The sequence below is a fragment of the Lycorma delicatula genome, chromosome 1 (assembly GCF_047948215.1).
Source record: "Lycorma delicatula isolate Av1 chromosome 1, ASM4794821v1, whole genome shotgun sequence".
NCBI lineage: Eukaryota > Metazoa > Arthropoda > Insecta > Hemiptera > Fulgoridae > Lycorma > Lycorma delicatula.
The window spans coordinates 216,046,318-216,062,862 of NC_134455.1; the positions used below are offsets into that span (position 1 = coordinate 216,046,318).

Consider the following 16,545-nt stretch of genomic DNA (forward strand, 5'->3'; position numbering starts at 1 on the left):
TTTTTAATCGCATTATAATTAATTTACAACTTTTTAGGAACTTTATTAATAATTAATAACTAATTTTGATCGTAAAAGAGTTTAATTTTTGAAATTGCGTTTTATTTTAATGTCGATTGTTATTAAAGAATGATGTTTGAGCTAACACAATGATGTAATAGCGATAAAGATAAGCCGCCCATCTAGTGTAATTAAAATTAGAACGCGGGAATCCGAGAAAGTCATTAAAATTTTATAGATAACACTTAACAGATTACAATTGTTCAAAAGTGTAAAATAGTTTATTTTTACTTTTTTTAATTCTTGTCAAAAGAAATTAAAACGTAGCATTTCGTCATGTAGTTTCACAGGTAGATTCGTGAGTGATGTATGTAGTACAGTAAAATATTTTTTTCTGTATTTCTTTAATACTTTTAAAAGTAGCAATGCCATTTTTAATGGGCCAGTTATTTACCGTTTCTTATCATTTGATAGTTAAAAAAATAAATAAATAAAAAATAAGATTAACAGTATGTAATGTAAAAGTAATATTAACCGTCAATTTTATTTCACCTTATGTGATTAAAATTTCAGTTTTTATTTTTATGGGTCTTCATGGTTTTAAAAACCTTTAGAAAAGATAACTCAAACGTTAAAAATTTTTATTAACATTTAATAAGTACAATTTTTTTTGCATTTACATTGTTTTTTTTTTTGTTTAAAAATATACTAATTTCAATGTATAGAATGTGTTTAATATTTTATTTTTAAAATAAACAATTTGTGAACTATTAAGAAAAATTAAAAGAACTGAAATATATATTTTTTTAATTTAATTGAAATTATAGTATTCTATATCTTAGGAACTAATTTTTTAAGAACAAGAATTATTTAATTGGCTATTTCATTAAATTAAATTTACCAAATTTTGATATCTCGCAATTAAAACAAAATTATTTTTTTGTTTGCATTCTTATAAGTTTAGATTTTATAACTCAAAAGCGATGAAAGAAAAATTATTGTTTTATTATCTAGATTATTCATAACAAATATCGCCATTGAGTTAGTAATAATTTCTGTATTTTTTTAACTCCTTAAGGAGTTCAGTTTTCCTAAATTTTATTTGGAAAATATTAATTATATAATAGTTATATTTTAAATTAAATCGTTTATTAAAAAATAAATATGAATGTTATAAGAAATTAGAAAATTTATTTAGTTTTACATTTTACAATTGTTATTCCGCTTTGGTTTCAGTAGGCGTAAGTTTTTAAATTCGATATTATGAAGGAAAATGAATTCTCTTGTATATTCGGGGTTTTTTTATAGTTTATACGTTAAAAGTTTGAGTAGTTCGTGTTCGTTTTACGGCTGAAGGATACAGTAGCATGAATTAACTTGTCGATAAATAATGATAAATCTTATTTAGCTTGTCGTTAACTATCTGAATTATATTTTTAATTATTTCATTAATATAAATTGTATAAAATTATAATTACTTTAAATTAATTATTTACTTGTAGATTATAAATACTTGAAAAACTTATTTGTCAAAAATATTTTAGCCAAATTTCACGTTTTATTTTTCGTTAAAATCGTATTTCATATTTTCCTTACTCAATCGGGGTTTTTTATTTTATGTGTTAATATTCTGATAAATCTTTTTGATTTTTGGAGATAAAAAATTAATTCTTATTTATAATTTAATAGTATCGATAGAACATTAATTCTTGGGTAAATGAAGATATATTAAATTTATTTAAGCCTGTGACGGCTAACGTTTAATTGTAAATGATTATTTTTCACGGTAAACTTTCCGACTATAGAATAATATCAAAAAATTAATAAATAAATAAGTATGTGATTTGTTTGATCAAATGTGTAAATTTTTGTTAGATGGAATTTTTTTAAAACTAAAACCGATAAAATAAATTTGTATAATATTCAGTTTAGTTAAAAAAAACAGTCTGATTAATGGAGTATTATTTTTAAATTTTGCTCGTCATACGTAGAAGTCAGCTTTTTATTTTTGCCGCTTTAAGAACTCTTTCCAAAAAATAATTCACCCTTAATTATTAGTGTACAGTATTAATTTTTGACCCGTGGAAGTGAATGTTACGAATGAGTTAGTGATCCTGTTACTGATTCGGGATTCATATTTAGGTTTAAATAACATTATTAACGTCTTCTGTTAATATTATTAGGCATAATAATTTGTTGAATAATTTTTTTTTAAAGTTGTTTTCCTAACTTTCTCTTCGTCGTATAAATTAAATTGATGGCATTTAAGTATTATTACTGGTCGTTCTTTATTTAACAAAGAACGACAGCTAATCTTTTATAGTTACGAAAGTTAATTTTTTTGAAGTTTCGCGTTTTTATACTTTTCGTACGAATAATCTTTATTATTAAACTCAGGGGAAGGAATTGTGGCAAACGTTTTCAATAAATATCATGATTTGATCTGTAGAACAACTGTAACGCCTGGAAAAATTCGTAAATTGATTTTTTTAAGGAATATGTGAAAACAAATTAATTGTTCTTTGAAAAATATTTCAGCCGTAAATACGGTTTCAGTATAAATTTAAATGAAATTCTTGCTTAAAAGACAAATCTTGAAAAATATTAATTATTATAAATGTCTAGAAGCGATGACGTTATTTATATAGTTATTAATTTTTTTTACGCTACGAAATTCGTTAAGAAACCGTTCGGGTGTCAGTCCATTTCTGGAGAAAATAAATAAAGTAAAATAAACGGCAAGTAAAATTCTCTTAAGAAAACATTTCTTGTGAATTAGTCAGATATTTTTTGTCGAGTCAATTTCGTAACTTATACTTACTTCGGTTTTATATATCAGATATTTTATTTTCCACATTTATTTTTTTTTTAACCCGTATATTTTGGCTACTGAAATTTTTCTGATTTGTTTTGATTAGCCACGATTATTTTAGTACAAAATAGTGTTACCAGAAAACCTGTCATTGATGTTTTTATTTTTAAAAAAATTAGCGTGTTTTATACACCTGTATATACGTTTTATTTTTTCCATGTAACAGTATTGAAATTTATTTTATTTTAATAAAATAAGTAGATTAGTGTAAATACACTAATCTACAGAAATATTAGTACACTAATCGGTAACAGAAAGTGTATTAGAAATTAAAAATATTTATCTCATGAAAGTAAAATTATGCAGTAATAAATCTCGATGTGTGAAGAGAATTAATTTGTTGTTATAATGTATATTATTAATAATTAATATTTTATCTCCTGAATAATGTGCCATATAAGAGAAATTGTAAAATTGCATCGCTGTTATTAAAAAAAAATAAAAAAAAGTTATTAGATAATATTATAAATGTATATAGCGTAAAAAGATTATTACGGGTTTTTTTAATTTATTTTTTATGTAAATGCGAAACTTTTTTTTTTTTTGCGAACAAATGTAAACGACTGCTCATCTCAAGGATTCAAATTAGAGTGACGTTACAAAAAAAAAGAGATAATTAAATTAAACGTAATAATCCTTTTTCAATTTTACACGTTGATAATGACTAATGATTTAACTTCAATATTGAAGTTATTGTTATTAGAAATAGGAAAATAAATCTTTCCTGAAGTGTCAACCCGAATACGAGGTGTGTTAACACCTCAGGATAAGTCATGCTTATCTCATTATTGTAGAATTCATTTCAGATATCCGTGGTCGTAGATTTACTTTCTATTTATTTATAATATTTATTATTTTAGAATCCCATAAAAGTAATTTGCCGTAACATAGTTTACCGAAAGGTTAAGTTTAATTTTATGGTACGAGACTATCCCTGTCGTATGTTATCTTGTCTTACGGTTAAATATTTCTGCTCCCGTAATTCGATAGAATGATTCAAAGTAATATGAAAAAATAGTTTTTTACCCGTAGACATGTAATATTAAATTATTGTCGCGCGCATAGCGTAATTGATAAACATGGTGATTTTGTTTATGTTTAATGTTTATGGAAATTCTGAGTATGTTTTACTTTTCTGATTCTTGTATCCCTCCAAAAAAAACTTTTTGTGTGGTTTTAAATTACAGTGGTGTAAATTTGTTTTGAAATTACGTTCTGCGAGACGTTAGTTAAATACGGATTATTTATCTGTTTTTTAATAAGGTATCTTAAAGTCAAATTAAATCCTGGACGACAATGTTTATTTAATTGTTTATATTTGTTATTAAAGCACGGTTATTTTATGTTTACCATTTTTAAATTGAGGTTCAAACGCCGTGATTTTTTTTTCGTTCGTAGTTGAATGATTGTTGTAGTTCATTAGCTTACTTGATTTTTTTTTTTATACATTATACACTTCTCTGCTTTCACTTCGCGCGTGTTATGTTTATCTTGCAATATCTAATGGTTCTGATTATTTTTTTAATCTTTTGTAATTTATTATCTAAAACATTTTTAATTGTATTTTATGATCGATTTTATGCATCCTTTTAAATATTATATCAACTTATTTATATTCTGTGTTTGGTCTACGTATAATTATTATTATTATTATTACTCGAGTTTCAACTGAAAATGATAACGTTATATTTCTTTACGCAAGTTTTATTTTTTGTAATACATTTAAATAAAGACATTCCTGGTATTATTTGTCATTAGTTTTCAAATTCCAAAATATTTAATGCAATAAATATATATATATTTCTTTTTTTTAATTGCTTAAAATAAATTAAGGCTATTCCGAATTCAACCGTTTATTTTTTAAATGTCAAGGCGCTTTCGCGACCTATGCATCGATTTCAGTAATTAATCTTTTAAATTTTTTTTGAGAAAATTCTTTTCTCTAATCGCTCTACCGTATGTTTTTTTCAGATAACATCGTTCAGAGGACGTTTTAGACAACAAATACAGGGTCGCGTAAATGGTTACAATAGGCTTTTGTGTGCCGTCTTTTTTGGTTATATAGTTTTGTGTTATTTTAATCCTACGCATTCTAAAATTTAAAACATTAAGAAAATTATTTGAAAAGCTAAATGAAAAGAATACTTCTTACTGCTTTTCTGGACAATCTTAGTTCGTGCTCGGTTGTATGTATTATCATCGTTCCTTATTTTCTCATCTTTCGCTTTTACTTTGGTCTGGAAAATTTATTAGGCTTACCCATATTTTAAGTGAAACTAAAAAGATAAAAATTACTTAAAAATCGAACTTAAAAAGTAAAAATCGGTCTTCGTATACCCCTTTTTTTAAAATTTCGACTTCGAATTAGCGCAAGATGAAGGGTTTGTAAGTGGATAATTATTTTTAATTTGGCGCAACCTAAATGTGTATTACGTAGTGCTAAATATAACTTTTCGGTTTTTATTAATTCATTCCTTTAAAAAAAAAAACTTTTAATACGTTATGAAGTACAATTTTTTTTAAATTTATTTGGTATTGTAAAAGTGAAAAAAATATTTCTATATAGTTAATGGAAAAATATTTCTATATAAAACATGTTTTATATTTCTATATAAAACATGTTACTGATGTGACTACGTTGCAGTACAAGTAATTATAAATTACATAAATATTTGTGTTAAATAGTTAAAATAAGTGAAGGTTGTATATTACAAAATAGAATGTTAATTAAATTTCAATTTCCTGTCATTGCTTTATATTTAATTTATACGATTAATTATAGATTGTATAATAATTGTATAGATAGTTTTTGTTTTTTTTTTACTCTTATTTCGCTTCATTATGTTAAACCACCTGAAGCAGCCAAAGAAGTGCTAAAAAACATTTACTTTTTTCTACTCACGCGTTCATTTTTTCTAAGTATTCTGGCCGTAGGTGTAAGGGATTTATTATTATTTTACGTGTATTCTGTTTATTGGTTTTATTTTCTAGGATAAATTTGGATGTTTTTATGTATTTTTAAATATTAAGAGTTTCCGCGTTGCAAAAATTCCCTTCTAACAAATTAATTTTGATATGTATTATCTTTTCAATAAATATTGTTAATTTACATTTTCGTTGCGCTTTACGTTTCAGTTTATCAGATTAGTGGCGTAATTGTTATCTCGTTAATTTTTATTCCGGGTTATTTTATTTATTATTTTTTAATGAAAACAGTATATTTGGCTGCAGTCATTATAAACATTCATCAAATAGTATTTACATGTACATGGTTATTACATTAAAAATAGCACGAATATGTAAAACCATTCATAAAGAATGTTTATTATGAGTGAATGAACGCTGTTGGCTACTAATGACTGGATTTTTTAGCTGTGAGGAAGGTTCTGTGTTTCATTAAACCTGAAGTAAAAATAATAATTATAACACGTCTAACAACTACATACATATTACCTTTTTCTTTTCTTTTTTGTAAAAACCTGATTCATATGTAATAATGAATTACGTTAAAATTCATGAATAAATTTTTAGGTTTTTGATTAATTTTGATATACTGTTGAAACTTATTTATTTAACGACATGATTGGGTGGCTTTTAAAGTTCTACCCAATATATTTGTTTTTGTTATTTGTTATCTTCATCTAGTTTGCCGTGTGATTACGTAACGTTGTAAGAAATAAAGTAATCATGCAAACGTTTTAAATTCTGCTGATAATAAATACATCTGCCGATGAATGTAATTTTGATTCATCGTATGTTACGTTATGTAAAAATCCATGTCGCATAAATTTAAATGGTTTCTTATAAATCATCACACCTAAGAATTTTGTTCTAGAATTGTATTATTTTATACAGTTCACGACATACATAAGTTTTCTTTAATTACTGATTATCTAGTAAACGAAGTAATGTTAAAACTTAAAATATCATTTAAGTGGTATTTTTACTTTTGTTTGAAATTAATTAGTCGTTCAACAAACGAAAAAAAATCTGATATGAATATTACATGACTTCCTTGTACGCGTATTAAATTACATATACACATTTATTTCTGCACTTCATTTAAACTTATACCCGTTAAACTTTATTTAACCAGCGTATAGGCGTTCACTAAACGGAATAGTTTAATTTTATTAACTTTTATTTATACGACTTCAGTAATCTGAAACTTTTGTTAATCAGCAACTCACGAAGATACGAATAATAGTGATCTATAATAGTATATTATAAATATACAAGCGTTGTAAGAAGCGTTGTAGCGTTCTTACAAGCGTTGTAAGAAGCATATTACGCACAAGTTAAACGTATTTTCACGAGTACATAATATGTGTTACAAGACGAGTTATGTACTATACTTTTTCTACGAACGCAATCATTTCCCCATAACAAAAAGATGTCATTTGAAACACGTTTTTATTAAATATAAATTTGAAGGATAGAGTAAGTATTTTGAAATTAATCATTCCTATTATAAATGAAAATAATTTACCTAGTAAAGTAGTTCAAATATTTACAAAAAATTTATTATTTGAATTCAAATGTCAACGATAATTAATAAAATAACCCTCAACAATCATTTTAAATTGAATACAATTCAAAAATGTACAGTTACTACTAACATAACATGGTATTTTTTGTTGTGTCAAATAATTAAATAAAATTATTTTCTTTTTTTTAAATAAATCTACAATTTTAGAAGATTTTGCTAAGAAAATCCGAAAATAATACGATTTTAAAATTATAATTTTCAATTAATTTAAATAGATATACGGTTATTACCAACATAACATTCAATTGTTCTAAATGTCGATTGCAATCAAAGAGGGAGGTGCACATCTAGATGTTACAGCAATTCTAAATACAAAATTTCAGCATATTACTGGTAATCGTTTTTGAGAATGTATAAAAGGTAAAACAATATAGGCTTTGGAAATAAAATTATTCTAATATACTAAGATCCATGGTTAATGTTAAAAAAAAAATGTTTTTCGTAAGCAAATTATTTCTAATTCTGAAAGAAAATAACTATAGTGACCTTTTTCTATAAAATGTTAAATGAGTAAAAGGCATCTAAAATCCATATTACTGTAGCTAACAAGCGGAAGGCACAGGCTTCGGGACACTGATTTGAACCATATTGCGTGTGTGAATATTAGTACACTGTTTACGTGTCTTCATCACAAAATACTAACACGCATATTCAATTATACTCAAGAAAAATGGCCGTAAAAATTTCCTTGGGATTTTATAATAGTTAATATATTAATTTTGATTCACTTCCTTCAAGTAGATACGTGGTGTAAATGAAATCGTGTCAAATCCGTAACCATGCATACATCGGTTTGAATCTGACTTCATATACATATATTATTTAAATTTTTTTTTAAATTTAATATATTAAAAAAATATATATATGAAATCGGGATTTGAACCGATGTGCCATTCTCTAGCAAGATCCAAATATTTCAATAATTAAAGTTTTTGGGTGTAACTCTGGAACCAATGAAATTAAATATCATTTATGATATATCGTTGATAAGAGGGGTTATAACTGCAGTTACAAAATGTCCAAAATCAAAATATTTTGGATTTTGGGCTTTTTTGGCCCAGTCGATTGATGTTACAACAGTCCTTAATACAAAATTTCAACATTCTACGGCTAATCGTTTTTTATTTTTACGAGATACATACGTACGTACAGACATCACGCCGAATACTAGATCTTGGATACCGTTGTTGTTTGGTGGTTGGGTTTCAGTTAACGACAAATCTCAGAAACGGTCGACCTGAGACTGTACAAAACTACACTTCATTTACACTCATACATATCATCCTCATTCATCTTCTGAAGTAATACCTAACGGTGATTCCCAGAGGCTTAACAGGAAAAAACGTCTTCTCGCCGAAACTAGTCAAAATGGATATTTCCGTTGAAATCTGAAAACCGAAATTTTTCGCGATTACAATACTTCCTTTACTTCGTACAGGGAAGTAATTAGAAACGCTATTTTAACCACGGTTATTAATCTTTGTATGTAAATCTGAACTGCTGCCATTTGATCGTGCCGATGTTCGCTTAAGATTAAGAACTGCTAAGCCGGTCTGAATGGTTTTCTACTTCGTTATTTATTAAGTTTGTGGTTAAGGATCTAGATCTTAGATTTTTATTTATCTATATCACTATTACAGGGTGAATAATCCGCTAGCGTACCGTATTTTAGTCTTTTTCGTGTTGTAATATTAATTTTTATTTAGTTTCTGGCTAAATCAAGTTCTGTAAGATATTATTTCATTACGGTTCACTACGAATTAAATTTTGTAAATAAAGACTGATTTTTTAAAATTATTATTATTATGTTGTTTAGCAAATTGAGTGGGCTATTCTCGAATTATTAGTGATATAGAAGAAAATTTTACAATTCCCTATTTTTGAAGGTGGGCGTGTGATGTATTTTTTCGTAGCTAGCAATGTACTGTGCATATGATGAGTATGTTTAAAGTTTTATGTGTAAATTGATAACAATGAGCATTTAAAATTGAAGCAAAAGCCACGTTATGTGTGATTTATGGTTTTTTTACGAGATTACCTTTCAACGGCAAAAAGATAACCAAACTTGCTATTGAATTTTTTTAAATTAACTTTATTTTTGTATAGTCTTTCAGAATGCATTTACTTAAAAAAGATTACCGAAATACATTTTAAACTATTTCTATGAAAAATGTTTTGTAATAGGGAGTTCCTTCCCCATCGTATGGGAAAGTTTATTTTATGTTCTCGTCTTATGATATTTTATAAGTAGTTTTTAAATTTTTCTAATAAAATATATGAGAACTGGTACCCGGAGGGTGTAATTCAGCTTGTAAATAAGCTCGACTTCTATCTTGTGATTTTCTTTTTTAACGTAGGATTTTAACATGTGTATTTTATTAATTAACGTGATATATTTTTATAATACTTTATCTTACAGCACGTCACTATTTCTATATCGTTATTTTTAATTTACGGTACCTTTATCTTTGTCTTAGATTTTACTCTCGTAGTGTAGTTTATTAAACTTAAAAACCTTGACATTATCATCGTGTAGTAGGTGAAAGTTTCGTGTTTTACTTCAAGTATCGGTTATTACTACGACTAAATGCTGTTTTTTTATAACCGAACGTTCTATTATGTGATCGCTATACGTTTTCTTAGTGCTGACAACGAGTATACATAACCGCGAAACTTCCACGCAGTTCACTTTCAGAAGAGTTTAATTCTGGTCTGGTAATCGTATTCGAGCCAGTATTCTTAGAATGCCCTACCGATCACGATCTTTTCTGTACACCGACTTGAAAGATCTATCGACCTTTTAGATAAACATGAAAACCAGGGAAAAACTTTTCTCTAAATTCCGCTTGTTAATAATTGTTCCATTTTTGTTTAGAAACCCATTTTATGTAAATAAGACGTATTTAAAAAAAAATAGTTTATATTTTTTATTATTAACTGATTTTTTGTGATATTTTTTTATATATTTTTTTTAAAAAGAATACTAAAGATAAGACGAGGTTGATACTCTTTAATTGAAACAATTTAGGAGAAACCTTTCACTTATAAAAGTCGTCAACGGGTAGTTGGTCTTTTATTTTTAATTTATGTTATGAAATTAACTTAATCGTTCCGTTTACAACTTCCAGGAAATTAAGTATCCGGTATATGGAACAGTTTCTTGGACAGGACGAGATAATTGTATTTAGCTATTATTATATAAATAAATGTATAACATCATCGATAGTTACGTCAGTCGTGCATAAACTACATTTCAGTGTACCCGAATGGCGGGTTTGCCTGTCAGAATAGAAATTTTCTTATTTAATCTAAAACACTGGTAATAACTGTTTTTTATATTTCTTGTCAATGAATGTTAAGATAAATTTGAGATCACGTGTACTTCTTATAGTAAAGGGAAGGGAGTGAAGCTTGTACATTTTTTTAGGTGAAAAATACGATCGTATTTTTATCGTAGTATTAAAGAACTTTTTTCTTTCATAATTGTTATTTCGTTAATTTTAAATAACTAATTTTTCAGGGTATTTTTTGTGTTTTTTCTTCTCTTATTTTTTTGATGAAAAAAGTATATTTATCTGCGGTCGTTATATAAATGTATCGAATAGTTTTTAAATAAACATGAGTAAAACAGTAAAAATAGCACGGATGTGTATAAAACTATTCTTTATAGATGGTTTTACACACTTTATTAATACGAGTGAATGAACGCTGTTGGCTACTAACGACTGATTTTTTTTAGCTATAGAGATGGTTCTGTGTTTCATTAATCTGAAAGAGCAGAATAATAATTCTAACATTATTTATTACAAAACTACTATTGAAGATGTAAGCAAATGGAAAAATCGCGCATTTAAATTTTACTTTTTTTTATTGTCTCCCATTACGATTTAAGACAAAGATTTAATTGCTGGGTGTTTTGTTGATAAATTCTGCCGTTAATAACTGTGAACACGACACAAGTTATTGAAATTCGGTAACATTATCCTTGGTTTTAAATAAATAAAAGTAGGCTAAATGTTTTTTTTTATTGTACGTTATCATAGTACTTTTTCTTAATTTTAAACTGTTTAATTATTTTTATTATTTTCTTAATGTTCAGATTCTGAAAACTTGTAAAAGTTCCTTATTTCTTATTGAAATTTTTAATTTTATTTTTGAAACTATTTACATCAGTTAGATAGATCAACAGTATATTTCAAGAATTTAAGTGAGTAGAAAAAATTCCGTAAATAAAAACTAACCGCTTTTCACTACCATCTTTCGAGATTTGAATTATTAGGTAAACTGCTTTTAATAACACACATTTTTAAAGAACTGGTATGCTTTTAATTTTATGTAAAGTATAATAACTGTGAACTGTTATTATACTCATATGGTACGCGCACATAAACATATATATATATATATATATATATATAGAGAGAGAGAGAGAGAGAGAGTATGTATGTGTGTGTATTTTTGTTATTTGTTTTTGTATTCGAAAGTTGATGTTGAAAATTATTCGTAATGCATTTTCAAGTAAACGTTTTTCTTGTTGGATAACTATAGGTTATTGATGATGTATTACCAGATGTAGTAAGGAAAAAAAAAGATCGTTGAAGTGTAGTTTTAATTTTGGTGGGGAGAACGAGCTTGATGAGAAGGGAAGGGGATATTATGCTTGTGAGAAGTTTTCTTTATGCATTAGCCATTAGCGAGAGAGAGTCAGCCGTAATATTAAACTGAGAAAGAGAATACAGTTTGCGACAGCATGTATCATCTTTCTAACTGCGGCTTCCTGGCAGCGATTATACTATACATCACTTTTAGATGAAATAATTCTTAATAATTTTGCATGTAATTTACATACTGTATTGATGTTCCGTTTTACTTCTGAGTTTCAGATTTTATTATTGTGTGCACAAATGACGAAAAACCGTTATTTCCTTAAAGTATTATTTCACATTTTGGTTTACATTAGAGATTAGCAAATTGTTTTTATATTGATTGCTTAAATTAATATTGTACTCGTGAACGGCAACAAATGCTGTTTCATCGGTTGGTTGAAATTGCTTTGCTGCGGATTCGGTTTTTGTCATGTTTATTTTATTCATTTTTAAATTAATTTAATAACTGTTAAATTTAATTATATATATATTCTAATTACATTATTTTAATTTTCAATCGATCATTGTTCCGTTTTAATCTTTTTAACTAACTACTGCTCGTTGTTCGAATAAAAAAAAAATCATCATTTGCTCGTGAGGTAGATACAGAGGAAGCGTAGTTTGCATTCAAATGTATTTAAGAATTAAAATTATATACAGTAATTCCTTTTAATTTTCTTTGTATTTGTGTAGCTTATTAATGTATGTGTGTATATGGACAAGGTTTCCAGGAACTCCGGAATCACAATGTATTTTTCATCATATTATTTTAAAGTGAATCATATCGGATCGTAATCCTGATTTGTATCGTGTTCACGAATCAATCACGAACGGCAGAACCGGTTTTTAATCATACCTGCAGAGTATCGTAACCTTTTTTTTTTTTGTTTTGCCTTACAATATGTACAGGGAACTGCGTCTTCTTATAATGAATAAGTAATTCTTTTACGTGCTTCTCAAGGATTTTAATTTTAATAAAAATTAAAAGTGAAAGAATTACAACTCATGAAATTGCCTTCAACTTTTATATGAATGATTTTTGAAGTTTCAAACTGTACTTTCTAGCGATGTTTTAACATACTAGCTCACCTGACGTATATTTTTTTGACTGTATTTAAACCGTTTACATACGGTTTTTTAAAACCACGTTTTGTAAAAACCTTTGTTCGAAAATAAATTCGACCTAGTAAATGTCAAGTAAGGCATTTTACTTAAAAGTGCAGTATTATGTACTTCATTAGTTAGCATAATTTTTACCATTATGAACTCATCTCACTCTGTCATAATTTTATAGAGTGAAGTTATGCGGTCGGATGTAAATCGCTCTGCATTATGTATATTTAGATGAATAAATTTATCAATTTATTGTTACTCGCAGTTAATAGTGTTTATTTTGGTAACTCGAGTTGCGTCAAAGTTTCTAGATAAGCAGTGTTTTATTACATACAGTTATTAATCTTATATTATATTTTTACCGAGTCGTGTCGACGAATAGCAAAACAAATATATTATCCTCACTAACAACATTGAATATTTGTTCTATTTTCAAAAAAGAAAGGTAGTAATTTTTTTAATTAGCTTAATATATATCTTAATATACACGTTTACTGAATAGCCGTAACGTTTTATTATACTTCTTTAATCAACTAGTGATTATTAACAGAATAATAGATCTAATCGATTACGTGCAATGGGTGCGCGCGTAGATGAAGCGGATCGTAAAATGAAGCCGTAACCAAGTTAATATGAAGGTTAATTATGTTTTACGGAAAAAGTCTATACTCTCATGAAAAAATGTTTCTAAACTGTTTAAAATTATTCTGCAGCCTTCAAATATTGTAAATTTACCAAAATTTATTAAAAAAATAAAAAACATCCAAAGCATACCTGTGGACAAATAATATTTTTAGTGTGATATTCAATCGGATCTCGAAATTCAGCAATAATTCCCGCAAAGTTACAGTTCGTTATCCAAAAAAAATTAAAATAGTAAAAAACTTTTTTAAAATTAACGGAAATGCGTACGCGATATTATATTTAAATTGACTAAACGCAAAGAAACCAACTAGTTGCTTGTTTGCCTTTCTGGCGGAGCAGTTATATTTGCAGCTTGATTGTTTTACTTTAATGATAAATACATCGCATAAATACATGCGATAAATTAATGATGAATACATGACATCGCATAAGTGAATACAGTTGTAAAATTGCTGCTCTGATCGTAAAATGTACAATATAAAGCGAAAGAACAACCATGGCTTTATTGAAATATTTTATAACGATGAAGTATAAAGGTTTATAATGTATATTTTATATAATTACTTAAAAATAAATCGGATATAGGTTTTATAATGCAAAGATATAATAATAATAAAACTTAAATCGTTTAAAGCAGATAACTAATAGCGCTTGACGTACATAAGGTATCGATTTAAAAATCGATATAATTTTATTTATTTTCTTATTTTAATATAGCGTTTCAGTGGCGTCATCTAAAAACAAATTAACTAACAGAAGCGTTATGGGCATGTAACGGATTTTGATCTTTTTGCTTAATTCATTAATATATGTAACTTTTCGCTCATTCACGTCTATACTATAATGTGTAGTACACTGTTTAGTGGATTGTCGTTGTTCTTTATGCATTTGCAGCACTTTGAAAGATGATGAAATCGTATAACTATTTCTTAAGACGCTTGTGACGTGTGCACTGTGAAATAGTATCTGGATTGCGTACCTTTTATTTGCGTGCGATCCATCGTTATATTATTCACGCTGCTTGATGTCATCGTTCCATTTTTCACGTTTAAACTATTTTTGCGTTAATTTTACCGATACAATTCTTTTTAATGATTAGTAGTTCAGTGATTTTTTATCGTTAACCTGTGATTGTGATTACACGGCGGCTGGATTATCTGGTAGATAGACTAAAGATAAGTTATCTCTCTTCGCGGTCATACATTTAAACCAACCCGCGTTGGTGAACGCGTCTTGCCAAATCAGCTGATTTGGAAGTCAAGAGTTCCAGCGTTCAAATCCTAGTAAAGGCTAGTTACTTTTATATAGATTTGAATACTAGATCGTGAATACCGGTGTTCTTTGGCGGTTGAGTTTCAAGTAACCACACATCTCAGGAATGGCCGAACTGAGACTATACAAGACTACCCTTCATTTACACTCATATATATCATCCTGTGAAGTAATACGAGAACGGTAATTCCTGGAGGCTAAACAGGAAATAAAAAATGTACGCCATACTTTTAAAACCCAAGAATGTAATTTTGAAGGTAACGCTCATGCGACTTTTACAGTTGTATTGACGATATTCCGATCTGGATTGTACATTAATACTTTTACGTTTTCTGGGATTTTTTACTGAATCTACCTTAGTTTAATAAAGCTTTTATAAGTGCCTAACATTAAAAAATATTCAGTACTTTCCATTACATTAAGAATAAGTAATTCAATTCAACTGGACTCTGTGATTCTATTTTGAACCCGTAGCCAATAAGATAATCACGTTTGTAGTTATTGGGTTTCCAGTAGTGAATACTTTCGTCACATTCCATATCAGGATTGTGTATTTTATATATTTTTACAAGCTAGGCAAAAAATTATTATTGTTCGGATACTATCCACCGACTACATTATGCTAGTAAAAAATTAAGTTCTGTTTATAAAAAAATAAGATCGTATATCTCCTGTCATAGTACAATATATTATTTATATTATGCCTGATTAAGTAATTTAGATCCGTTATGGTTCTTTCAGATAAAATTTAATTTATTACAGTTACTAGAGGCACCAATGATGAAAGTTAAAGTAATATTTTTACTTTAACGATTATTTTGAGACCGCTTGTCGTTCGTTTATAGCTGATTTAATCTCTCCCGGTATTTGTGGTATTTATCTATTTATCGCATATATTCACTTATGATTTGTGTTCTGGATTACCTTCTTCGGCATTAATTTCAAATCTTGTCTGAATCTGTTGTTGTAAGATCTGTTGTCGTCGGAAGATTTATGTTTTAACTTTTTTCTTCGTCCGATTGAAATTTTTGTTTTATTTTCATTTCTTCCTTTTGTTTTTAAAATTTTCCTTTTTAAATGCGTATGATTTTTCTTTAGTTCGCGTTCATATAGGGTCGGTTCTATATTTTAACAAAAGTAACAAGATACAGAATTTTAAACACTAAGTATAAAAAATTATTTTATAGAAACAAATTATGTTGACTCTTTACTAGTAAATTTATTTTTACAGAAATCTTGTCGTAGGAATCGGCCGCTCAGAAAGCGGTGTGTTTCTAGAAAATATTTAAACTCGGATATTTGCACTATCGTCCGAACAGGGTTAAACGGAAAAACGTTTTCCATCAATTTTATTTAACTGATATCCCTTGGACGATATTTGAAAACTTAATAAACAAAATAAAGACTAATTACTGTAATAATTAATACAAATTTTGTAGATTTAAATT

At 27.2% G+C, this 16,545-nt stretch overlaps 2 protein-coding genes across 2 annotated transcripts in view; one reads left to right on the forward strand and one right to left on the reverse strand.

The window, feature by feature from the left end:
- The window catches only part of LOC142317756 (uncharacterized), a 461,571-nt gene that overhangs the window by 180,932 nt on the left and 264,094 nt on the right, over positions 1 to 16,545 (reverse strand). The gene's annotated exons all lie outside the window — the stretch shown is intronic.
- The window catches only part of LOC142328480 (uncharacterized), a 506,312-nt gene that overhangs the window by 671 nt on the left and 489,096 nt on the right, over positions 1 to 16,545 (forward strand). The window lies entirely within an intron of this gene.